Raw genomic sequence first — 27,212 nt, 5'->3', positions numbered from 1 at the left:
GGTTATTCTGAGGGTTTAATCAAATGGTGCATATTGAACTGCATTTGTGTGTGTGTGTGTGTGTGTGTGTGTGTGTGTACACATACGAATATATATACTCAGTCTCCTTTTTCTACACTCTTGAATGAAGATATGTAAGATATTACTAGTATTACTAGCCAACTATTATTTTCAAACCGAAGTCTTCAATATTTATTCTATAACTAACAGGGGCAGTGGGGACATAGTGCAGTGAAATCCCACTATAGGCACTTATATGTGCATTGTTCCCACCATAAAAACTGTCACCAATCCATTTATGCAGATTAGAAAGATAAACAAGGTTACAAACAACCATAACACCTTTAGTCCACTTTTTTTCCTAAGCCACTTTTATGTTAGCATTCATCCTTGGGCTCCTAAAGCTGCAGTCAAAAGTCTAAATTCTACATTCTTTCTTCCCACACCCACAGCCTTTTTCAGTGCTGTCTATGGCCTCCTCCATGCTGGGAATCCAGATCCACCCTCCTGCTACCCTCGCTTGAATCAAGCACTAACTTCCAGGAAGCTTTTCTTTGTCAGGAACAAAGAAAACCTCTGCCAGGAACCTTGCTAGAGCAATCAGCATCTTCCCCATAAAAAACAACTGAGAAGGGCTGGGAGTGATGGCTCACACCTGTAATCCCAGCACTTTGGGAGGCCGAGGCAGGAGGATCACAAGGTCAGGAGATCGAGACCATCCTGGCTAACACGGCGAAACCCCGTCTCCACTAAAAACACACACAAAAAATAGCCGAGCATGATGGTGGGCACTTGTAGTCCCAGTTACTCAGGAGGCTGAGGCAGGAGAATGACATGAACCCAGAAGGCGGAGCTTACAGTGAGTTGAAATTGCGCCACTGCACTCCAGCCTGGGCGACAGCACGAGACTCTGTATCAAAAAAAAAAGGGGGGGGGGGGGCAGCAGGGAACCTGCAAACCCCATGGTGGTGTTGAAGAGATGCATACAATCTTGAGATTTTATGTCTTCTCCATGTGTTCTTGACAACAACTCTATTTTTATGACCTTGGAGGAGGGAGGAATTAAGGACAAACAGGGAATGTTTATGCTTAAGATATAAAAAGAAATGGAGACAAGAAGAGAGAAGAATTTATAAACTCTTTGAAGAGATCTGGTGTCTCTAGCCATGGACACAGGAGGACCAAGATGCCAGGGGAGAACATCACTTATTGTGGTTCCTGCCCTACATGCCACAGACTCCCCCACACACACATGCACATAATAATGCATTTCTTCTCCTAAAGAACATGTCTTTGGCCTGCTCTTAAGTGTTTTTTATGAATAAGTTAGATAATTTTAGAGAAAAGTGAAAGAAAGGATAGCAATGGCTTAAGCAATGACAAGAAGTCTAAATTTCAGGATATTTTGGTATGATACAGCAGCTTGGTGACAGAAGAAATGTCCCAGGTTCTTTCTACATTCCTGCTTTGCCACCTTTATCACTTTGGGTTTTCAGATGTGAGCTCAATGTGTCATGGTCTCATGGTCTCACAAAGGCTGCAACATCTCTAAGCATCACGTCTTCTCATATGTATTCACGGAAAAGTGCAGAGCAAAGCTCTTTACCTTCCTTCTTCTTATGAGGGATCAAAATCCTTCCTGGAAGCCCTGTTCCTCCTTCACTTCCCTGACATATTATTGTGGAACTGATCACATGTGACCCTAAGCCCTGCTCCTGTCCTGGGCTGGGATAAGCTCACTGTCCTAAACACCAGGACAGAGCTAGTGCCCTATGTACCAAAGAAAGAAAGATGGCCACTGTGTTGGCGCTAAGAGCTTCCCCACATTTTAAATTTCACTGTGCTTCTAAGTAAAGTTGTGTGGAGAGGAGAGAACCTATGTGCATCTTCAGCTGGTGTGCTTGGAAGAAGCTAGGCTTTGAGAATGACAATGGATTCCAATTTCTAATTTTCAAGGTGGCAATGCTTAGTTTCAGCAATGGTGAAAATGTAGTCTTTTAAGTCTTAGAGTTTAAGAACATGACAGGCTTTCAGGTGCTGCAATAAGTCAGGAGAGATTTGGAATAGAGTCCTCAAACCAGGGCTAAGGCCAGGCTTGTGCTACACAAGAGCTGCTGGGCTCTTGCCCAGGGCTGTGGCAGAAACAGCTACTCTCTTGAGCCATGGGGCTAAGGACCTGGGGGTAACCAAAGGCCTTGCCCATGGGGCTGCCTGGCAGGAACTCCAGGGAAGGAAACTGCTCACACACTCATGGGTGCTGTAACAAGCATGGAGCCTGTGGCCAGGGTGAAAGTCTCGGAGATCAGGGCCTTAGGGCCGGGCCTGGGCTCCTGGGCCAGCAGTCCTCACTGGTCCCGAGTAGATAGGATTCTGCTGGAGCCCAAGAGGTCAGCAGATGTCTCCAGAGTATTTTCTCAGCCAGATTCTGTTCTGCTTAGAAGGAAAAGGAACACATGCTACATAAATAAACATAACATTATGTATATGTCTATATGTATTTCTAATATAAACTTGACATATTAAATATATCTAACGTTTTTTAAATAAGCTGTATCGATACATGCATATATACTAGGCATCTATTTATGAATAAATATATTATGTGTATTTATATATAAATGTCTATAACTTTAACTGTCAGTCTAAGGTATGATTTCAAACTTTAATAAATTGGGTCTGAATACTGGAAAGCAGCAATGGGTGCTCCACCCCGTGGACCTTTCCTCACTACAAAGCCCAGGGTCATGAAGCTCAGGAACCATCCCCATGGCCCTGCTGGAATGACAGCAGTCCCTATTCATTGCTGAGGATCAGGAGTGACCCCAGATAGGTCTGGGGAACACAGCAATGAGTAATGGGGGCAGAAAAAGTGGGTCTGAGCTCTGAATAAAGGGCTGTTTTGTGTGCAGGGCTCAGGGTAAACAAGCCCTCCTCTGGTTGTTCCCATCAACAGAGCAGCGCATGTGCCTCCACGGCTGTGCAGTCACAGGATGAAGCCACCTCATGGCCTGTTGGCAGTTCCCCTCTGACTGGGGTGATGTGGGATCTCTCCGCCCAGCTTTCATGGCTCACCAGCTGCTGGGACTCTGCTGACAATGGTCTATGTCTGTCCCATGTGCAAGCTTCTTAATATTTGTCATTTTACTTTCTGGTGTCCAGTAACCACAACTTGCCAACCATGACCCTTCCACAAAGATTCATGGAGTGGGGTCAGAACTAGGGTTCAGCAATGTGCCGGGGCATGTATATGAGAGAAACAAGGCGTGGACAGCCCATGTCTGAAGTGAGGATGAATTTTCATCATGAATTCAGAGTAGGAGGTGGGAGAAAACATCCTGACGCTCCGTGCAGCGACGCCCACAAGATACACTAGAGGTGCCCACAGAGGAGGTGGGAAGAGGATGTGAGGCAAAGAGGGCATAAGAATTCAGAGGTGTCCCCCAGCCTGTTCCCCTGAGGTTTCAGACCCTTAGCGGCCCCTGGGCAGAGCTGTTGCTAGGGAAGATTTCTGCGTGACAGGAGACAGGAGGAGGGAGCACCTACCTCTGAAGGCATCTTGGTTGCTGATGGCCAGAGTGACATCTGTTCAGGCCTGCTGCCCCTGACCCAGACAGGGATCATGTCCAGTGGGGGAGCAGGAGCCAGCAGGAGCTCAGAGCCAGGTCTAGTTTCTGCTGGTGCCAGACTAGAATGCTGTTAATACTCCAGCCAGACCTGCAGGTGATAGTGACCCTCTCACTTGGGACACAGGGAGGGGGCTGGAGATGGTATTCACACCACAAGTTCACTGTCATCCAAGTGGGTAACAAACATGCAGATCCCCAAATATTAATATGAAGCAAGTAGTTTATTCAATTTGATGCAATTCTGATCTGAAAAAAAAAGCAGACTAACAACTTCATCATCAAAGAAATGTTCATGTTTACTACAAACTATCTGAGGATGAAGCCTGAGTTCCTCTTCCTCACCAGGCAGTCAGAACAGAAGGAAGAAGAGAAGAACCCTGGGTCCCAACGTCCACAAAGTGCCTCCTGAGGCTGATCCTGCTCAGAGAAAGTGGGGGCAGTAGATTGCCTGCTGGGACTGCCACACCAAAATTCCCTGGGCTCGATGGCTTAAAGAAAGGAAACTTATTTCTAACAGTATGGAAGGCTGGTAAGTCCAAGATCAAGGTCCAGAAATTTCTGCTTTATGCTATGGACCCTCTTTCTGATTTTCAGATGCCACCTTCTGTCCATGTCCTCACATGGCCTTTCCTCACTGCATGCATGGAGGCTGGGGGTGGAGGAGAGCTGAATGGGGTCTCTTTTTATAAAGACACTAATCTTATTGAATCACAGCCCCACCCTTATCATCTCCTTTAACACTAATTACCACCTTCTATGCTTTCTCTTCAAATGCAGCAATATTCGAGGTTAGAGATTCAAGATAAGCATTTCTGAAGCACAATTCCCTCCATAGTAGGTGGACTTTGGGGACACAGCCAAGGCAGGCATGAAGGCAAGGCTGGGCTTCTAGTCTCAGAGCACAGAGCACAGAAGTGGTTCCCACAACTCAGGACACTGGCAGCTCCTCCCAGGTACTCTAGGTAACACAGAGACCACATTCCAGCCTTAGGGGCTATTGATAATGAAACATTATCACTCCTAAGCTCTCCCAGTATTTCTATGATCACGCTTAGATCTTAGGGTTATTATGGGGTTTGTCTACCATCTAGTGTCAGGATTGTGGCTTAGTCTCTTACACAGGATTACAGATGCTGAGTCCCAGTGAGTCTTGACTGTGAGTCTTTTCACAGGTATTAATGAAGGGGATCTCAGGCCAGATTCATCCATCACCAGGCCAGATTCACAAAATAATTTCTCTTCTCAACAAACTAGCTGTATAGTTGAGGACAAAAATTACTCAGAAAGCTTATTCATCACAGAAGTATTATGGGCTAGATTTTGTGACCCATGTGAGATGCCAAAGGTTTTGGAAAAGAGATGATGGGCCACGCGGAATCCTGTGGAACATAATGGCAGAGGTGGGGATGGGAAACACAGGGCCCTGGTCTGGAACTGTCAGCCCAGTCTCATTATTCTCATCCAAGAAACCCTTCCAGAGCATCTCCGAGGACCACAGTGGCTGCTCCAGCTAGGAAGGACCCAGGGCCACACTGCCCTCTGAATGAAAGCTGCTGAGGCTTGTGCTGTAAGCACAACTCTGAGTGGCCACATGTCATCACTGAGGTCAGCACCAGCCAAAACAATTTTTCCAAGATGATGAAAATGTCTCTATTTATGCTCTGCAAGGGTAGCCGTTAATCATATGTGGTTATACTGAGCCTTTGAATACAGTGTGTATAGCTAAGAATCTACATTTTTAACTTTAATTAATTCTAATTTGCATATTTGCAGCTATGCATTGCTAGTGTTAATCATGTGAGACAGCACAGTTTTAGACAATAATAACCAATAATGTCATCAGGACAACTAGGTTGCTAATTAACAAGCAAGGGTCTTTTCCAGGACCATTGCATCAAGCTGGGGCCGTGTGTTGGTCAAAGCAGAGCACACGGGTGGATCTTTGGCACCTTTTCTGGATTCTACTGCTTCTAGGCAGGTGATAGAAACTCTTTCTCTTGGAGACACTGAGGGAGAGACTGGACACTGGGGTCTACAGTGTTGCCACTAGAATCTGAGGTGGAAACAAAATATAGATCTTCCCCAGTATTAATGACATCTCACTCTGGGCTTCCCAGCAGAGTCCTGCTGACTGATCCAGCAGGAGGTGAATGCTGGGCTCCCTGAGCAATGGACTCAATCTCAGTCCCATGGGACATATGAACCCTGTCACACAGAGTTCCCACAGCTGAAGTCAGGACACCAGGACACTAAGGGTCAGAGTCCTATGTCCAGTGTCCAGTGATGCCCCTCCCTCAGATGGTCCCACCCCAAAGGCAGCGACCAACACACCAATAAGGGCTTGAGTGCAGGGAGGGGCTTTAGGAAGCCCACAAACTAGCAACAAAGGAGAGATCTGGGCTTCCAACTTCTGAGCAAGAGAACATTCTATGTCACGGGTATGATACAAGCCACGGTATTTGGTGAAAGATATTAGGATAAATTTTATTCTTAAGGGAATAAAATGACAGAAGGCATTTGATTATTATAGGATTGGCTGGCTATTACAGAGGTTTAAAAAAATACTTTTTTCAATACACAGTTGTTTATCTGAAATTTCCCGGTCCCTCACCTCCTCATGGTGATCTGGTCACCATGGTCACTTCGTTGTCTTCTCATCACTCAGATACATCTTCAGTATGACCCTGAGACCTTCCTTCCCCTATCAGCAAAAATAAGTGGCCTCAGCCTCCAGATACCACACATCATTGCCTAATTTTTATGCAGTTTGTCAACTACTGAAAGTATTCTATTCAGTTTCATTATGTGGTTATTGTTCTCTGCATGGCTTATTCCCCTATGGAGTATCAGTACTTGGAATCAAAATTTGTCTTAATTATTCACATGCAACTAACCCGCAAATGATGGCATTTACTTGCTCCTGAAAAATCTGATATTAAGTGAAAATTCATTAAATTAAAAAAATATGTCTGTCTTTCTTATTGGAAACATACATGGTGCATTTCCCTCAACTAGAGACACTTAACTACTTTGACAGTTGAAAAAGATTTATTGGACACGAATTTATAAAAACACATTTAGAGAAGTAACAAGCATCATTTTGAAAATTTACTTTCTGTGTAAAATGTCCAGTATGATTGATTGTACACAACACAGAAGGAAGAAAGGTTCTCACAGTGGATGGGACCTGACAGAGAGAGTAGGGGAGTCAGTTCTTTGATGCGTGGGGAGGGTCTAAAAAGTGACCTCAGGCAGGTGTCCAGATATTTCTAATTACAACTTTATTTTCCTTAAGGTTTCCGCATATCCATAGAAGAAGCGGAATACAGGTTGAAAGCAACATGCTTCAGAACACATACAAACAGCCCACACACATAAAAACTAAAGAATCTTACAGAATGTTGTCTCTTCCTCAGCCTTTCTTGACATTGGGTTTAACCAACCATGGAACAAAATTCAAGTTTTTTTCCAGAAGATGTTCTCTAACTTGAAACATCTTGTGGAGAAAGTTGATGGCAGTGTCTGAAACACATTATTTCTTACAATGCATTTTTTCACTTCTTTGGAATAAAATATCTGTGTTATCAAAAATTTGATAGAAAATTGACATAACTTTATGTGACCAATGTGATGAAAATCTTTAACAAAAATGTCACTGAGTATCAGCCTGAATTCTCAATGACTGCACTGTATTCCAAAGTTATTTTTAAATAAATGAATAAATACACAGGAAACAAACTAAAAAAAATGAATTCAGTTGCTCTTGGTATTAAAAAATGTTAGCAATAAGATACTGGTCTTTCAATCAAGAATAATGAAAATTTTTAAAATACATTTTTTTCAAACTGCAGTTTGGATAATAGAGGTGGAAAAAGAGAGGAGACAGACAATGCTTTTGATGTGCAGAAAAGAACATTTCAAGGATCATGGGTGATCTCCCTGTGTTTCATATATCAAACAAGATATAAAATCAAATGTCCTTTTCGTTTTTACATCTTACTTGAGTTCCTGAAGCTACTTTCTCTTTGTAGTTTTTGCTTTGGTACACTCAGATTTTGGTGAAGCAGTTCTTATGGAGGAATTAAGAGTTGTTAATTTCAACCTTCTTCGGCTTGTAGCCCTGTCCTGTTTCTAAGACTGGCAACAAAAGACGCTGATTCCTTTTTTATTCCAGGTAAATATTGTTTCTGGGATAGTCCTCATTTCCAAAGCCATAGCTAGGTATTTACCCTGTTCCTGATGGACCAGTTTCATGTATCAAAACCCAAATATTCAGTGAAAGTGAACCTTAAGTGTTAATCTGGTTTAACAAACGTCAGACTTCACAGAGCTGCTTTGGAAATAGGAACAATGTCTCATTCCTTTGAACCCACAATGGCTGAAACCTGAGTCCATGGCTCTTCTGTCAAAAGAGCTCCAGGCCATCACCTGACTGTTTCCTAATCTTTACCCTTTAAAGCACTTTTGTCATAAATGAATAACTGTAGCCCTGAAGAATAATCCAAAGTTTTTACCAACTTGTAAAGGACAATTTATGTACACCTATGGAAAGAAACAGAAGAAGTAATCTTCAACAACTCTTCTCCTAGTTTGAAAGTGACTGTGGCTAAAGATGAAAGTATGAGGCACTGACTCTTGGGTGTCAGCTCTGCTGAATGGGCCATACGTGATGGTATTTGGTAGATTATTTCCCCAACTGCACCTGCAAAGATCATAAAAACAGGGTATTGCTCAGTTTCTCTGTTCAGCCAGAGAAACTGGCTGAACTAGTTTTTGTTTGGGTTATAGCACGGTGTGAGGGTGCTTATTGCCCTGCTGACAGTAATATGTTGCAGCATCTTCAACTTCCAGGCTACTGATGGTAAAGGTGAAATCTGTCCCAGATCCACTGCTACTGAATCTCGAGGGGACCCCTGAGATGGGCTGGGAAGCATACTGGATGAGGAGCTTGGGGGCTTGATCTGGTTTCTGCTGGTACCAGTGTAAGTAATTGCTAATGCTCTCACTGGCCTGGCAGGTGATGGTGACTTTCTCCCCTGGAGTCACAGAGACGAAGGCGGGAGACTGCGTCATCACAATATCACCCCTGGAGGCTGAAACCATACAGCAAACATTAGCACAATATAAGCATCTGCTTAATGAAATCACCACTAATCTAGTAGGACAAGATGAAAGAATATGCATTACTTAAAAAAAAAAATCACATTTAAAAACAAGGCAAGTTCCATATGGTCCTTGGTTCCTAATTAAGAAAATTAATGATTCAAAGAATTAGTTTCAGCTTTTTCTAAATAGTCTCACCTGGAACCCAAAGGAGCAGAAGCCCCAGGAGTTGCAATGGGGACACCATCTCAGTGCTTTTGACTTCGGTTTTGCTGAAGACACATCTAGGAGAAAAACCCTCTTATAAAATACTGAGAAGCAGGACCACTTCAGATGTGGGAGGAGGGATACATGCAAATTATGGGAATGTCCTATGGTTTTAAATACACACGCTTCACCGTTGTCTGGAGAACGCCCTCCCCGCCCCTTCCGTGAATGTGAGAGGCGCCCTCTGCTGGCACCTGCAGATGAGCGCAGCTGAGGCTCCGGCAGGGCACGACCAGACCCAGGGCCCAGCCGCAGAGTGAAGGCAGAGTCCATCGCAGTCTCCGAGAGGCTCTGCAGTCATCTGGGGTGAACAGCATCTCACATCCTCAGTCTCGGCCCAGGGCTATCTTAACTTTCCTGACAACACATTCACAATGAGACTGAAGAAACTTTGATCCTGTGGACGCTTCACAAAGCATCACCCCATACAACACAATTTTGACGTCATCATGGTAACTAGATAGGATCAGCAGAAAATAATAAGGACTCTGGATGTTCCGTGAAAGCGCATGAAGACCAGAGTGTGGGATTCAACCCTACAAAATTTAAGGGCCTGTCACATTGGAGAAGGCATCAGGGATTTAGTGAAGGTGCGTGAGTAGCAATAGCTCATTCCCTTCAAGGTAAGGATAAATAACTGTACTTTGCAGCTCCAACCACTGAGAATGCAGCACAGTGTTGGCAAGGCCTGCTTAGAGTGTTGACGCAACAAGTCCCACACTTGGGTCTATGCCACCTCCCCACTTACAAACTAACTTGGAAGGCTGTCTTTTTGGAGTGGGCTCAGAAAAAGAGAAGGTTTTGCAGAAGGTTTTGGGCTTTGATACAAGTGGCTCTGTCATGTGATCCAGAACATTGTTTGGTGCTAGATGCATCTGCATTAGATGGGAACACTTTGTGAACTCTCTTGCAAACTCCAATAAAACTCACGGCACAAATCCCTGGGATTTTAGAAAAGACCAAACAATGACCAGAAAACAAATAAAAAATTTCTTGTTCAAAATGCAGAATATCACTGTGTAATGGTAGGTAACCCATGAGGCATTTAAAAAGTATGTGACTGAGCTGCACTGCATAAGTGGAGGAGGCCAGTCTCACCAATTTTTAGGGTCAGGTGGGGCTCAGCACCATTCAATATTAGGATGAACATTAGGTACTTTTGGAGTTTGGTTCAAGTAGATTCAGAGGCCATGCTTCATTTACATGGACATGTGTTCCAGTTCCTCCTATCATTTTTCTCTCTGACTCTAACACCTTTGCATCAGCTCACTCCAGTGACCTCATGAGTTTTCTCAATCAGCTAATAGTATATGGGGAAACAAAAATTACAAACAAATAAAAGAAGAAAACCAAAACGGCAATAAGAAAATCGAGGCTTTTTGAATAGGTCAGCATCATATATTTGTGCAAGTAAAAGTGGGCTGCCTCCACACTATGGCCACAATCATGGGTGGCTCTGAGGTATTATCTTGAGTTAGCAGATATTTGAGGACAGCATGTAGTCATCAACTTAGTGTGGAGAGAGAAATGCACCAAGTCAGGTATATGCATGAATTAGTGATAGCTGGTTGGTCACAGTCTCTGATAAAGAAAGTTGGAAGATCACAGAGAGGAAGTGCCAGAGGAGAGGTATGTGGATGCACTCATATGAATAAGAAATTACATGTGCAGAATTGTATTTATTTCTGCAAAAAGCAGAGCATATCTTCCACAGATAAGATGCCAAACAACCAACCATACTGGAAGGCTTATCCACTTGTAAGCAGATTAACTGAACTCAGTCTTTTCTCTTAACTTCCACAATATTTGCATAATAGAGTCCGTAATGAAGTAGCCATGATGGCCTGGACAGGGCTATGAATGTGTAAAATGACATGAGCCATGCCTCACAACCACCATCCCCACCTGTGTTGATCCCACTGTTGCCACTTCTGGGCATGCAACTTCACAGCAGCAGAGACAAATATCTTCAACCAGTGGGTGGTAATTTGGGATATCAGATGACTGTCCCCTGGAAATGACTGTGATGCATCCTTACTAGGATCCTTCTGTATTCTAGATATATGTTTACCTTTCCTGCCCAAAGATAATTGGCTATCTCGGTGCTCTGAGTGTGTTTTTTTGTATTAATATGGGAATATTTCAGAACCACGTTCCTACATTGTGGGGAAAGAAACAAAATAATAGCCACGTGATTATACAAAAACATCCATTGGTTCTAACAAATAAATCACCCAAAGAAATCCACAAGGGTATAATATTTTGCAGATTTTAGATGCTCTCCCTCAAGGTGTGCTGAATCTTTAAGCCAAAGGCCAGAGTAGAATGAGGTAATGGTTCAGCAAGCCAAGGGCCAGGAGTACAAGCAGACTCTTTAGTCACCCTACACAGGAACCCAGCTGGTGGACACGTGTGTCCAGTGATGCAACTTTAGACCCTGGAGACCACAGGTGTCTACTCCTGGATATCCAGGAACAGATGCTTCTACTTGGGACCATTATAGAAAATCCTAAAGCTAAATCTCAGACTATGGTAATGCAAGGTTCCTTATGCCAGTAGACAAGAAGGCAACCAAATGTACCTATTTCAGCAAATAATAAATCAGGAAAAGATTGTTTTCTGCTACTTTTTTAGTTAGAGGAGGAATATATCTGGGAATATGTCTGGATTGAAGAACACATACCATAATTAGATGATAATTAATCCTCAACTTAATGTAAAGTAAAATTACAAATAATTAAAAGAAGGCAGGAAATGGAAAATATTTCTAAGTGGCTCCATTGCTCCAGCTCTTTCAGGAGAAGTGCTGCTACAGCAAGAACTTCCAAGGCTCAGAAAATGCATGGAAATTTTTAGTTTTGTGTCTTATGATACACTTCCCTCAACAACATGTATCGTGTGTGTTCATTTTGTATTTCACACCTCAAAACTGTGAATCACCCTTTTCAAGGTAATTCTAGCCACATACTAGAATCAAATGGAAATATTTTAAAAGTATTGCTGCCTGCTCTTATCCTAGCCTAGTTGGCTAAAAATACTTGACTGGAGTTCAGTTAGCCACATGTTTAGAAATCTTCCCAGAATATTTATAGATGCAAGTAGGATAGAAAACCTCTTATCTAATTGGCTTTTTGCCTCTGTAGTCCAGCAGCCACAGCATTTTAATTAACTGGGAACTTGTTAGAACATTCAAAATGTTAGGTCTGGTACTATAACACAACACCTATAAGGTCCATATATCAATGAAATTGCACTCTTTATACCAAAAATTAAGAAAATCTCAACTTGAATGGGAAAGGAAAGTCAGTAGCTATTTAACCCCTACATGACAGATATGTTTAAATTACCTTAAAAGGAGTCAAATCAGTAATGCAAAAACTTTCAAAATTGCCACAAAGAGAGATAAAATACCTAGGAATGCAGCTAGCCTGAGAGGTGAAAGATCTCTATAAAGAGAACTATAAAACACTGCTCAAAGAAATCAGAAATGACACAATTAAATGGAAAAACATTCCATGCTCATGGATAGGAAGAAGAAAATCAGAGTTGAACTGAAGGAGATAAGACACACAAAAAAATTCAGGAGTTCAAGACCAGCCTGGTCAACATGGTGAAACACTGTCTGTACTAAAAACACAAAAACTAGCTGGACATGGTGGCATGTGCCTGTAATCTCAGCTACATGGGAGCCTGGGGCTGGAGAATTGCTTGAACCCGGGAGGTGGGGCTTGCAGTTAGCGGAGATCACATCACTGCACTCCAGTCTGGGCAACAGAGTAACACTCTGTCTCAAAAAAAAAAAAAAAAAAAAAAAGAATATATATATATATATATGTATATATATATATATAGAGAGAGAGAGAGAGAGAGAGAGAGAGAGAGAATAGGAGGAGGGACTCCTCCCTAACTCATCAGTATCATACAAAACCTGGCAGAGATACAACAACAATGACAACAAAAAACTTCAGACCAATATGGTTGACGAACATTGATACAAAAATCCTCAGCAAAATACTAGCAAATCAAATCCAGCAACATATCAAAAAGCTAATCCACCATGATCAAGTAGACTTTATCCCCAGGGTATACATTTGGTTCAACATATGCAAATCAATAAATATAATTCATCACATAAACAGAACTAAACACAGAAATGGCTTGATTATTTCAATAGATGCAGAAAAGACATTTGATAAAATTTAACATCCCTTTATTTTAAAAACTCTCAACAAACTAGGTATTGAAGGAACATACCTCAAAATAATAAGAGACATCTAGGACGAAGCCACAGCCAGCATCATACTGAGTGGCAAAAGTTAGAAGCATTTCCCTTTAAAACTGTAACAAGACAATGATGCCCTCTCTCCACCAATCCTATCAACATAGTATTAGAAGTACTGACCAGAACAATCAGGCAAAAGAAGGAAATAAAAAGCACCCAAATTGGAAGAGTGGAAGTCAAACTATCCTTGCTGCATACAAAATGATTTCTTTTCTTTTCTTTTCTTTTCTTTTTTTGAGACAGAATCTTGCTCTGTCACCCAGGCTGCAGTGTAGCAGAATAATCTCTGCTCACTGCAACCTCCACCTCCTGGAGTCAAATGGTCCTCCCTCCTCAGCCTCCTGAGTAGCAGGAATTACAGGTGTGTACCACCATGCTCAGCTAATTTTTGTATTTTTACTAGAGACGAGGTTTCACCATGTTGACCAGACTGGTCTCAAACTCCTGATCTCAAGTGATCCACCCACCTTGGCCTCCCAAAGTGCTGGGATTATAGGCACTAGCCACTGCACCTGGACGCACATGATTATATCTCTAGAAAACCCCATAGTCTCAGCCCAAAAGCTACTTAAGCTGACAAACAACTTCAGCCAAATTCCAGGATACAAAATCAATGTACAAAAAGTACTAATATTTCTATGCTCCAAGAAGAGCCAAGCTGAGAGTCAAATCAGTAATGCAATAACATTCAAAATTGCCACAAAGAGAAATAAAATACCTAGGAATGCAGCTAGCCTGAGAGGTGAAAGATCTCTATAAAGAGAAATATAAAACATTGCTCAAAGAAATCAGAAATGACACAATTAAATGGAAAAACATTCCATGCTCATGGATAGGAAGAATCAATTTCATTATAATGACCATATTGCCCAAAGCAATTTATATATTCAATGCTATTATCATTAAAGTACCATTGTGATTATTCTACAAACTAGAAAAAAAGTGTTTTAAAATTTATGTGGAACCAAAAAAGAGCCCAAATAACCAAAGCCATTCTAAACAAAAAGAACAAAGCTGGAGGCATTACACTACCTGACTTCAGATTATACTACAAGGCTACAGTAACCAAAACAGCATGGTACTGATACAAAAAGAGATACATAGATTAATGGAACAGAATAGAGAACGTGCAAATAAGACTGCATACCTACAACTATCAGATCTTTTTGACAAATTTAACAAAAGCAAGCAATGCGGAAAGGATTCTGCATTCAAGAAATTATGCTGGGATAACTGGGTAGCCATATGTAGAAGGTTGAAATTGGACCCCTTCCTTAAACCATATACAAAAATTAACTAAAGATGGATTACAGACTTAAACATAAAACTCAAAAACTCTAAAAATCCTGGAAGACAACCTAGGCAATACCGTTCAGGACATAGACATGAGCAAAGATTTCATTACAAAGACGTCAAAAGCAATTACAACAAAAGCAAAAATTCACAAATGGGATTTAATTATACTAAAGAGCTTCTGCATAGCCAAATATACTATCAGCAGAATAAACAGACAACCTATAGAATGGGAGAAAATATTTGCCAGCTCTGCATCTGACAACAGTTTAATATCCAGCATCTATAAATCACTTAAACAAATGTACAAGAAAAAAATAGTCCCATTAAAAAGTGGGCAGAGGACATGAACAGATACTTTTCAAAAGGCATACATGTGGCCAACAGTCATGTGGAAAAAAGTCCAATATCACTGATTATTAGATAAATGCAAATCAAAACCACAATGAGATATCATCTCACACCAGTCAGAACTAGTATTACTAAAAAGTCAAAAAATAAATGCTGGAGAGGATGTGGAGCATAAATGAATGCTTACATACTCTTGGTGGAAATATAAATTAGTTCAACCACTGTGGAAGACAGTGTGGCAATTCCTCAAAGAGCTAAAGGCAGAATTACCATTAGACCCAGCAATCTCATTAATGTGTAAGTACGCAAAGGAATATAAATTGTTCTATTATCAAGACATATAGGTGTGAATGTTCATTTCAGCACTATTTGCAGTAGCAGACATGGAGTCAACCTAAATGTTCATCAGTGATAGACTGGATAAAGTAATGCGATTATATACAGGTCAGTTTTACCTTTAATTTGTTATTCATTATTGTGAGCATTAACATACTTCTTTGTGAACTTTCCACTGTTTCAATATAATATTGTAATCTTAACTTCAGAGTTTATTACAAACATTTATGGTTAAGTATTTGATACATTTTATAGAGTTTACTTCCTTGTTGCTTATAGAAATTTGATTTTATAATTTTATTAAACCAATTTAAATATATTTAAATTAACTCAAATATAGAAATAAAAAACTGAAGAATTGATATGTCTAACAAAAAGCCAATGCACAAATTACCTTAAAAGATTAATTAAATGTGAAGTACTAATTTAATAATATTTTCATGTTTTAAAATGTGTCAAATATATTTTTTGAGTCCTAGATATGTAGAAGGTTTGGTGCAATGTACTGTAATATTTGTTAAGACACACTATTCTTATCAGGTGAATTCATATATGAACTGCAAGTTAATTTCTTGACTGCAAGAAAAGAGGCACCTAGGAACATATTTGAAAATGCATAATTTTAAAGCATCTATAATTCTTTATTAATTAATAATTATTTTATAAGTTTACATATTAGACAAAAAAATGCTACTGAGATGATATCACTGGTTTTTGCTCTACAACAGAATTAGTTATATCTAGAATGTGTTGCGACTCTCCTTTCCTAGGCATATGGGAGAAATCAACAAATCATTGTCTTTTTTTTACTGAAACAAGAAGGAGCAACCAAAATCTGTCTTGACCACAGCTCTAGAAGGTACATTATTAAACACTGCATTATCTTTACCCGATTAAGTAAATGCTTGCTAAATTGCATTCTTTTTGTGCTTGAATCTTCAATAAATGCATTCTGGGAAAATACTACACCGATTGAAATGTTTGACTATTCAAAATTTCCGGTATATACTCCATTATTTTAATGATCTCTCCCTTATGATCCAGGCAGCACAGGATCAGGTCTTCTCTAGAACTCATTGTTGTATTTTCATGCCACGAGCATCAGTAGACAACCAGCAAATGGGCTTGCAGTCTGCAAAAATAGTTACATAGAGATGATGATTTCTCATAGAGACTAAGGTGTTAATAGGAAAATATTTATTTATATTTTCTTGGTGAACCAATAATAAACAGAGAACTTATTTTCGAAAATAAATTCAGAAAATCAAGTATCTAAATCTGGTAGGGATGCCCATAGAATGTTTGTAAGGAACATATATAATTTTATTTCTAAAATTTCATTTAATGTTATTAGCTAGTATAGGATTCAAAGGACATTTAAAAATCAGGTGAATGTAGTAAAGGCAAATACATATTTTTTAATGAATAAATACATTTAGAAAAATCAATAAATATAAAAACCATGTGTAAAAAATGATCATACCAGCAACAAATTGGAGATGGAATTGTAAAATATGCCTTTTAAAAAGCATCACAAAACATTAAATTCTTATGAATAGACATAATAAAAGATGTGAAATCTTTTATTTATTTATTTTTTTTTGATGGAGTCTCACTCTGTCTCCAAGGTTGGAGTGCAGTGGTGTGATCTCGGCTCACTGACACCTCCGCCTCCCGGATTCCAGTGATTCTCCTGCCTCAGTATCCCTCCTGGGCTGGGATTACAGGCGGGCACCACCACGCCTGGTTAATTTTTGTATTTTTAGTAGAGATGGGGTTTCACCATGTTGGCAAGGCTGGTCTTGAACTCCTGACCTCGTGATCCTCCCGCCTCTGCCTCCCAAGGTGCTGGGATTACAGACTTGAGCCACCGCGCCCAGCATTTTTTTTTTTTTTTAAAGACAGTCTCACTCTATCGCTCAGGCTGGAGTGCAATGGCGCAATCTCGGCTCACTGCAACCTCCGCCTCCCGGGTTCAAGCTCTTCTCATGCCTCAGCCTCCTGGGTAGCTGAGATTACAGGTGTGCATCACCATGGCCAGCTAATTTTTGTATTTTTAGTAGAGGCAGGATTTCACCATGTTGGCCAGGCTCGTCTTAAACTCCTGGCCTCATGTCATTCGCCTGCCTCATCCACCCAAAGTGTTGGAATTATTGGTGTGAGCCACCTGGGCAGGCCTAAGATGTGAAGTCTTGACACTGTACAAAACATTATTAAAATGTTAAAGAAGACTTCTAGATTATGGTTTCGGTTTACTATCCAAACAATCATACTATCTACAAATAATAACTATTCATTTTCTTTATTTCCAGTACTCACGCATTTTATTTCTTTTTCTTGCCCTTTGTACTAGTAAGACATCCAGTACAGTATTACCTAGGAATGATGATACTTTACATCTTTTTTTTTTTTTTTTTTTTTTTTTTTTTTTTTTATTATACTTTAAGTTCTAGGGTACATGTGCATAACGTTTATATCATGTATAACTCCCCAATGCAATCCCTCCCTCCTCCCCCCTCCCCATGATAGGCCCCAGTGTGTGATGTTCCCCTTCCCGAGTCCAAGTGATCTCATTGTTCAGTTCCCACCTATGTGTGAGAACATGCGGTGTTTGGTTTCTCTTCTTGTGATAGTTTGCTAAGAATGATGGTTTCCAGCTGCATCCATGTCCCTACAAAGGACGCAAACTCATCCTTTTTGATGGCTGCATAGTATTCCATGGTGTATATGTGCCACATTTTCTTAATCCAGTCTGTCACAGATGGACATTTGGGTTGATTCCAAGTCTTTGCTATTGTGAATAGTGCCGCAATAAACATACGTGTGCATGTGTCTTTGTAGTAGAGTAATTTATAATCCTTTGGGTATATACCCAGTAGTGGGATGGCTGGGTCATATGGTACATCTAGTTCTAGATCCTTGAGGAATCGCCATACTGTTTTCCATAATGGTTGAACTAGTTTACAATCCCACCAACAGTGTAAAAGTGTTCCTATTTCTCCACATCCTCTCCAACATCTATTGTTTCCTGACTTCTTAATGATTGCCATTCTAACTGGTGTGAGATGGTATCTCATTGTGGTTTTGATTTGCATTTCTCTGATGGCGAGTGATGACGAGCATTTTTTCATGTGTCTGTTGGCTGTATGGATGTCTTCTTTTGAGAAATGTCTGTTCATATCCTTTGCCCACTTTTTGATGGGGTTGTTTGTTTTTTTCTTGTATATTTGTTTGAGTTCTTTGTAGATTCTGGATATTAGCCCTTTGTCAGATGAGTAGGTTGCAAAAATTTTCTCCCATTCTGTAGGTTGCCTGTTCACTCTGATGGTAGTTTCTTTAGCTGTGCAAAAGCTCTTTAGTTTAATGAGATCCCATTTGTCAATTTTGGCTTTTGCTGCTGTTGCTTTTGGTGTTTTAGACATGAAGTCCTTGCCCATGCCTATGTCCTGAATGGTACTACCTAGATTTTCTTCTAGGGTTTTTATGGTATTAGGTCTAACATTTAAGTCTCTAATCCATCTTGAATTGATTTTCGTATAAGGGGTAAGGAAAGGATCCAGTTTCAGCTTTCTACTTGTGGCTAGCCAATTTTCCCAGCACCATTTATTAAATAGGGAATCCTTTCCCCATTTCTTGTTTTTGTCATGTTTGTCAAAGATCAGATGGCTGTAGATGTGTGGTATTATTTCTGAGGACTCTGTTCTGTTCCACTGGTCTATTTCTCTGTTGTGGTACCAGTACCATGCTGTTTTGGTTACTGTAGCCTTGTAGTATAGTTTGAAGTCAGGTAGCGTGACGCCTCCAGCTTTGTCCTTTTGACCTAGGATTGTCTTGGCAATGCGGGCTCTTTTTTGGTTCCATATGAACTTTAAAGCCGTTTTTTCCAGTTCTGTGAAGAAACTCATTGGTAGCTTGATGGGGATGGCATTGAATCTATAAATAACCTTGGGCAGTATGGCCATTTTCACGATATTGATTCTTCCTATCCATGAGCATGGTATGTTCTTCCATTTGTTTGTGTCCTCTTTGATTTCACTGAGCAGTGGTTTGTAGTTCTCCTTGAAGAGGTCCTTTACATCCCTTGTAAGCTGGATTCCTAGGTATTTGATTCTCTTTGAAGCAATTGTGAATGGAAGTTCATTCCTGACTTGGCTCTCTGCTTGTCTGTTACTGGTGTATAAGAATGCTTGTGATTTTTGCACATTAATTTTGTATCCTGAGACTTTGCTGAAGTTGCTTATCAGCTTAAGGAGATTTTGGGCTGAGACGATGGGTTTTTCTAAATATACAATCATGTCATCTGCAAACAGGGAGAATTTGACTTCTTCTTTTCCTAACTGGATACCCTTGATTTCTTTCTCTTGCCTGATTGCCCTAGCCAGAACTTCCAACACTATGTTGAATAGGAGTGGTGAGAGAGGGCATCCCTGTCTTGTGCCAGTTTTCAAAGGGAATTTTTCCAGTTTTTGCCCATTCAGTATGATATTAGCTGTGGGTTTGTCGTAAATAGCTCTTATTATTTTGAGGTACGTTCCATCAATACCGAATTTATTGAGCGTTTTTAGCATAAAGGGCTGTTGAATTTTGTCAAAAGCCTTTTCTGCATCTATTGAGATAATCATGTGGTTCTTGTCTTTGGTTCTGTTTATATGCTGGATTACGTTTATTGATTTGCGAATGTTGAACCAGCCTTGCATCCCAGGGATGAAGCCCACTTGATCATGGTGGATAAGCTTTTTGATGTGCTGCTGAATCCGGTTTGCCAGTATTTTATTGAGAATTTTTGCATCGATGTTCATCAGGGATATTGGTCTAAAATTCTCTTTTTTTGTTGTGTCTCTGCCAGACTTTGGTATCAGGATGATGTTGGCCTCATAAAATGAGTTAGGGAGGATTCCCTCTTTTTCTATTGATTGGAATAGTTTCAGAAGGAATGGTACCAGCTCCTCCTGTACCTCTGGTAGAATTCAGCTGTGAATCCATCTGGTCCTGGACTTTTTTTCGTGGGTAGGCTATTAATTGTTGCCTCAATTTCAGAGCCTGTTATTGGTCTATTCAGGGATTCAACTTCTTCCTGGTTCAGTCTTGGGAGAGTGTAAGTGTCCAGGAAATTATCCATTTCTTCTAGATTTTCTAGTCGATTTGCGTAGAGGCATTTATAGTATTCTCTGATGGTTGTTTGTATTTCTGTGGGGTCGGTGGTGATATCCCCTTTATCATTTTTTATTGCGACTATTTGATTCCTCTCTCTTTTCTTCTTTATTAGTCTTGCTAGCGGTCTGTCAATTTTGTTGATCTTTTCAAAAAACCAACTCCTGGATTCATTGATTTTTTGGAGGGTTTTTTGTGACTCTATCTCCTTCAGTTCTGCTCTGATCTTAGTTATTTCTTGCCTTCTGCTAGCTTTTGAATGTGTTTGCTCTTGCCTCTCTAGTTCTTTTAATTGTGATGTTAAAGTGTCAATTTTAGATCTTCCTGCTTTCTCTTGTGGCATTTAGTGCTATAAATTTCCCTCTACACACTGCTTTAAATGTGTCCCAGAGATTCTGGTATGTTGTATCTTTGTTCTCATTGGTTTCAAAGAACATCTTTATTTCTGCTTTCATTTCGTTATGTACCCAGTAGTCATTCAGGAGCAGGTTATTCAGTTTCCATGTAGTTGAGTGGTTTTGATTGAGTTTCTTAGTCCTGAGTTCTAGTTTGATTGCACTGTGGTCTGAGAGACAGTTTGTTATAATTTCTGTTCTTGTACATTTGCTGAGGAGTGCTTTACTTCCAATTATGTGGTCAATTTTGGAATAAGTGCGATGTGGTGCTGAGAAGAATGTATATTCTGTTGATTTGGGGTGGAGAGTTCTATAGATGTCTATTAGGTCCGCTTGGTGCAGAGATGAGTTCAATTCCTGGATATCCTTGTTAACTTTCTGTCTCGTTGATCTGTCTAATGTTGACAGTGGAGTGTTGAAATCTCCCATTATTATTGTATGGGAGTCTAAGTCTCTTTGTAGGTCTCTAAGGACTTGCTTTATGAATCTGGGTGCTCCTGTATTGGGTGCATATATATTTAGGAGAGTTAGCTCTTCCTGTTGAATTGATCCCTTTACCATTATGTAATGGCCTTCTTTGTCTCTTTTGATCTTTGATGGTTTAAAGTCTGTTTTATCAGAGACTAGGATTGCAACCCCTGCTTTTTTTTGTTCTCCATTTGCTTGGTAGATCTTTCTCCATCCCTTTATTTTGAGCCTATGTATGTCTCTGCATGTGAGATGGGTCTCCTGAATACAGCAGACTGATGGGTCTTGACTCTTGATCCAGTTTGCCAGTCTGTGTCTTTTAATTGGAGCATTTAGTCCATTTACATTTAAGGTTAATATTGTTATGTGTGAACTTGATCCTGTCATTATGATATTAACTGGTTATTTTGCTCATTAGTTGATGCAGTTTCTTCCTAGCCTCGATGGTCTTTACATTTTGGCATGTTTTTGCAATGGCTGGTACCGGTTGTTCCTTTCCATGTTTAGGGCTTCCTTCAGGGTCTCTTGTAAGGCAGGCCTGGTGGTGACAAAATCTCTAAGCATTTGCTTATCTGTAAAGGATTTTATTTCTCCTTCACTGATGAAACTTAGTTTGGCTGGATATGAAATTCTGGGTTGAAAATTCTTTTCTTTAAGAACGTTGAATATTGGCCCCCATTCTCTTCTGGCTTGTAGAGTTTCTGCCGAGAGATCTGCTGTTAGTCTGATGGGCTTCCCTTTGTGGGTAACCCGACCTTTCTCTCTGGCTGCCCTTAAGATTTTTTCCTTCATTTCAACTTTGGTGAATCTGGCAATTATGTGTCTTGGAGTTGCTCTTCTGGAGGAGTATCTTGGTGGCGTTCTCTGTATTTCCTGAATTTGAATGTTGGCCTGCCCTACTAGGTTGGGGAAGTTCTCCTGGATGATATCCTGAAGAGTGTTTTCCAACTTGGTTCCATTTTCCCCCTCACTTTCAGGCACCCCAATCAGACGTAGATTTGGTCTTTTTACATAATCCCATACTTCTTGCAGGCTTTGTTCATTTCTTTTTCTTCTTTTTTCTTTTGGTTTCTCTTCTCGCTTCATTTCATTCATTTGATCCTCAATCGCTGATACTCTTTCTTCCAGTTGATCGAGTCGGTTACTGAACTTGTGCATTTGTCACGTATTTCTCGTATCATGGTTTTCATCTCTGTCATTTCGTTTATGATCTTCTCTGCATTAATTAGTCTAGCTGTCAATTCTTCCACTTTTTTTTCAAGATTTTTAGTTTCTTTGCGCTGGGTACGTAATTCCTCCTTTAGCTCTGAGAAGTTTGATGGACTGAAGCCTTCTTCTCTCATCTCGTCTAAGTCATTCTCTGACCAGCTTTGATCCGTTGCTGGCGATGGGCTGCGCTCCTTTGCAGGGGGAGATGCGCTCTTATTTTTTGAATTTCCAGCTTTTCTGCCCTGCTTTTTCCCCATCTTTGTGGTTTTATCTGTCTCTGGTCTTTGATGATGGTGACGTACTGATGGGGTTTTGGTATAGGTGTCCTTCCTGTTTGATAGTTTTCCGTCTGACAGTCAGAAGGACTGTCTGTTGGTCTGTTGGAGATTGCTTGAGGTCCACTCCAGACCCTGTTTGCCTGGGTATCAGCAGCAGAGGTTGCCAAAGATAGAATATTGCTGAGCAGCGAGTGTACCTGTCTGATTCTCCTTTGGAAGTTTCCTCTCAGGGATGACTCCACCCTGTGAGATGTGGGGTGTCAGACTGCCCCTAGTGGGGGATGTCTCCCAGCTAGGCTACTCAGGGGTCAGGGACCCACCTGAGCAGGCAGTCTGTCCGTTCTCGGATCTCAACCTCCGCCTTGGGAGATCCACGGCTCTCCCCAAAGCTGTCAGACAGAGTCGTTCGCCTCTGCACCGCCCCCGCTGCTTTCCCTATTGGACCTCAGCTGTGGGCTGTCCCCAGAGGTGGAGTCTACAGAGACAGGCAGGTTTCCTTGAGCTGCTGTGAGCTCCACCCAGTTCGAGCTTCCCAGCGGCTTTGTTTACCTACTTAAGCCTCAGCAATGGCGGGCGCCCCTCCCCCAGCCTCGCTGCTACCTTGCGGATAGATCGCTGCAGACTGCTGTGTTAGCAGTGAGGGAGGCTCCGTGGGCGTGGGACCCTCCCGGCCAGGTGTGGGATATATTCTCCTGGTGTGCCTGTTTCCTTAAAGCGCAGTATTGGGGTGGGAGTTACGCGATTTTCCAGGTGTTATGTGTCTCAGTTCCCCTGGCTAGGAAAACGGATTTCCTTCCCCCTTGCGCTTCCAGGTGAGGCGATGCCTCGCCCTGCTTCAGCTCACGCTGGTCAGGCTGCAGCAGCTGACCAGCACCGATTGTCCGGCACTCCCTAGAGAGATGACCCCAGTACCTCAGTTGAAAATGCAGAAATCACCGGTCTTCTGTTTATTCGCGCTGGGAGTTGGAGACTGGAGCTGTTCCTCTTCGGCCATCTTGCTCCGCCCCCCCGATACTTTACATCTTTTAAAAATATCTAATTCCAAAATTCCAAAGTAAGAAAAACAATTTTTCAGTATTTAATGTGGGTGTGTGTGTGTGTGTGTGTGTGTGTGTGTCTGTTGTCTGTCTGCCTGTCTGCCTGTGTATTCTCTGAGAGATAAGGAAGGTTTTTTCCATTTCAAATTTTCTAGGACATTTTTGCATAACAGGGTCTAAATTTTGTCCAGTGCTTCTTTCTATACCAATTGAGGTGACCATATACTTTTTTTCTTCTTTAACTATGTCAAATGTGGTAATTATATTGATCAAATCTTTTAAATCCTTATTATGTTATTTTCTGCTTTTCTATCATCTCTTGAGCATAAAGTCTCCCACCATAACATGGAGTTGACTTTTTCTTACTTTATTTAATTAATTTTCAATTTATATATTTTAAAGTTATATTTTGGGTCTATGTAGATTTAGCATTTTAATGATTTCCTAATAGATTTACCCATTTATCATTATGAAATGTCCCTTTTTCTCCCTTGCCTTAAAGTATAAGTCAGATTTCCTTAATTCGGTTTTTGCATGATTTATACTTTCCATTTTTTAATTTTCCAAGCCATTTTATGATCTTATTGCAGTGTGTATTTTATAAGCAGCATAAACCTTTCATTTTAATCTTGTTTGATAAAAAGTTTTATTTAGAGAAATTTGTCTGTTTATGATGTCTAAATTACTGGTAGTTAGAGTTAAATCTACCATCCTTTTTTTTTTTTTTTCAGATTTCCTGCTTTCTTGCTTTCCTTTGGATTAGACATTTTATTATCTTTTTCCTTACATTAACTTGTTAAATATACAATCATTTATTACATACCAGCTCTCCTCAACTTATTACTTCCTAGTACCAAATATTAATTTACCACTTCCTGAAATAGAGTTAGATTTTTAAATTCTATTTGCACTACTTTTTATGTTATTTTTCATGCAATTCGGTTATATATGCATTGCAAAATTCACAAACCATGACATCTATCATTGTGCACAAATATTAATTTATATTTATTCATATATATATCCTTTCCTGTGTCCGTCTCTTATATATCTTTATGCTTCTATTTAGTCTTACATTCTTTCTGTTGCAGAATTGTCTTTAGCATTTCTTTTATAGAGTACTACTGATATGTAACTGCCTAACATTTTGTTGTTTTACAAACAGTATTTATTTCCATATTCATTTTGCCTCATTTTATTTCTTTCCTTTTCAAAAGCCCCAAAGTCAAATTACTTACTGATATTTATTTTCCATTGGAAGGATTGAGTTCCTTTTGGATTCTTTTTCTTACATGTAAACATTGTCATACAATTTCATACTCAGCAAAGATAATAATACATAGATATATTAAATGCATTTGCCACTGGATATATTTTCTTGGAATAGGCAGCCATCTTCCATATAGCTTATGTCCTTAATCAAAGGCAGGATCATTTTGATTTGCTAATTCAAACTATCTACTTCTACTATAACATGATGAAATAATACATATAGCCTTTCATGGAACAAAATAATATTAAAGTACTATTGTAAATGTAGTATATTTAAAGCATATATGTGTGTAATTTCTGCATACATTACTGGAATATTAAATTCAGTATTTCATGTTTGGTATTCAGTATCAATTACTGTAAACACTGATAAGATCATTATCATTTCTGCAGTTGTCTTTTCCTTCATTTCCATGTGCCATGTGCATTTATTGATCTAGATGTGAATGTTTTGCAATATAATATTCAAAGTGACATTCCCACTTTGTAATTTAATTGAAATATTTACTTTCAATAGTGAAGTAGTAAGGAATAGGCCTTAGAAGATGGACACAAGAATTGCAATAAATGCAGGAGAGCAAAAATAAATTTAAAAAATCATGTTTATTATAACATCAGAAAGTTGTGGAAAAAATAAAGAACAGATAGCCTAAAATTCCACAGAGGAAAGATGCCTTTGTATATTGCCTTGTGTCATCCCGTCACTTTGTGCCTCAGTAAAATTTGCCAAATATGAGTGTGATTGGAGATTCTGGTTTGGCCCAGGCAGAAGATCTCTACAAGAGTGGGGAATTCATCTCACCTTTGGCAGTGGCATGTACCTATCTTACAGATTATGGATTACATGGCATGAGTGGAGCCCTTAACACCAGGCTGAATTTCTCCTTGGGACATTTGCTGAAGCCTGGGTTGAGAATGGTAGCTGGGTAGGTCGACTAGAGAGACACAGTGAAGCCTCCTGCATTCTCAAGAGTTTTCCCCTACGGTGATGCCCTGATTTTCCTTTATGTGTGTCTGACCTATGGGCCTTGGGCTCCCACCACTACACCTCCTCCTGATCTTCCCAGCCCCTGCACTGCTCTGGTCAGCATCATCTTTATTTTAACTATAAACTTTCTTGAATGATCCTTTCTTTCTCTAATCATTCCCTGGTAAAAGACAGGGGCAGGATCTACTTTTCCAAGGTCTTCTATGTCCTGTGAATGTGTGATATGACCTGAGGTACATTTGGACAGAGACTTCTCTAAACTTTGAGTCACTAAAGACTGCATGATGCAATACTTCCTGTGAGTTTGCCGTTGTGTCAGAGCACAGCCTTGAACTCCACGCAGGAGTCCCACAACTCTGTGATTCTCCCCAAGAAATACAGCAGAGCTTCCACTTGGGTTCATATATCAACTCCAGCACACCACCACCAACACAGTAACAGCTGCCCTCACGTTCTCGTTTACTGCCCTCTGCCCAGAGGCTATAGATTGTGGGGCAAAATGTAAGCTTATATATTATTTTGTATTAATCCAGATTCCATTGAATATGACATACATTTTTAGTCTTTTTTCTTTTTTCTTTTCAAACTTGGATATTTATTTTTAAAACACAGCTTTGGATTTCATAGAACTTTCTTTTCATTTCAACATACTGTGAATAAGATTTTTCAAAGATTTTTGTCACTAGGTCTTAGTTTTTGCATAAACTTACAAAATATATCTAGTAGTTAAAAAGTCTAGAATATAAATACACTCCAGCACTCCCTGAAAAAAAGGATAAAATGCTGTGCCTCCTGCTGCCCCCAGAGAGAGATGTATGTTAAGAAAAGTGTAAGGTGGAAGGTAGAAGACAGGAGGGAAACTGTTTTAGTATCACCGAATCTTGTCAAGGTACATGTACACTAGTAACTGCTAAATCAAATCAAAACCAAGACTGTATTAGTTTTGTATTGCCACTAATCTGTTTCATTTAAGTGGTTGTCAGGCTGAATGAATTTAGTTGATGAATGAACGTAGGCAAGGCAGAGAGGATTACGATGAGCTTTTTTTTTTTTTTTTTTTTTTTTTGAGACGGAGTCTCGCTCTGTCGCCCAGGCTAGAGTGCTGTGGCCGGATCTCAGCTCACTGCAAGCTCCGCCTCCCGGGTTCACGCCATTC

General features: G+C 40.2%; 1 long non-coding RNA gene and 1 gene segment (V, D, J or C); one reads left to right on the top strand and one right to left on the bottom strand.

Moving 5' to 3' along the window:
- LOC117062915 overlaps positions 1–8,525 on the top strand; it is a 37,984-nt gene extending 29,459 nt beyond the window's left edge. Inside the window, exon 3 of the long non-coding RNA XR_004428621.1 lies at positions 8,494–8,525. This is a non-coding gene — a long non-coding RNA (uncharacterized LOC117062915). The remainder of the gene's footprint in view (positions 1–8,493) is intronic.
- The window catches only part of LOC117062889, a 126,188-nt gene that overhangs the window by 60,187 nt on the left and 38,789 nt on the right, over positions 1–27,212 (bottom strand).

This window comes from Trachypithecus francoisi, unplaced genomic scaffold (assembly GCF_009764315.1).
Source record: "Trachypithecus francoisi isolate TF-2019V2 unplaced genomic scaffold, Tfra_2.0 Lachesis_group17, whole genome shotgun sequence".
Lineage (NCBI taxonomy): Eukaryota > Metazoa > Chordata > Mammalia > Primates > Cercopithecidae > Trachypithecus > Trachypithecus francoisi.
This window is presented reverse-complemented; position numbering and strand designations above follow the sequence as displayed.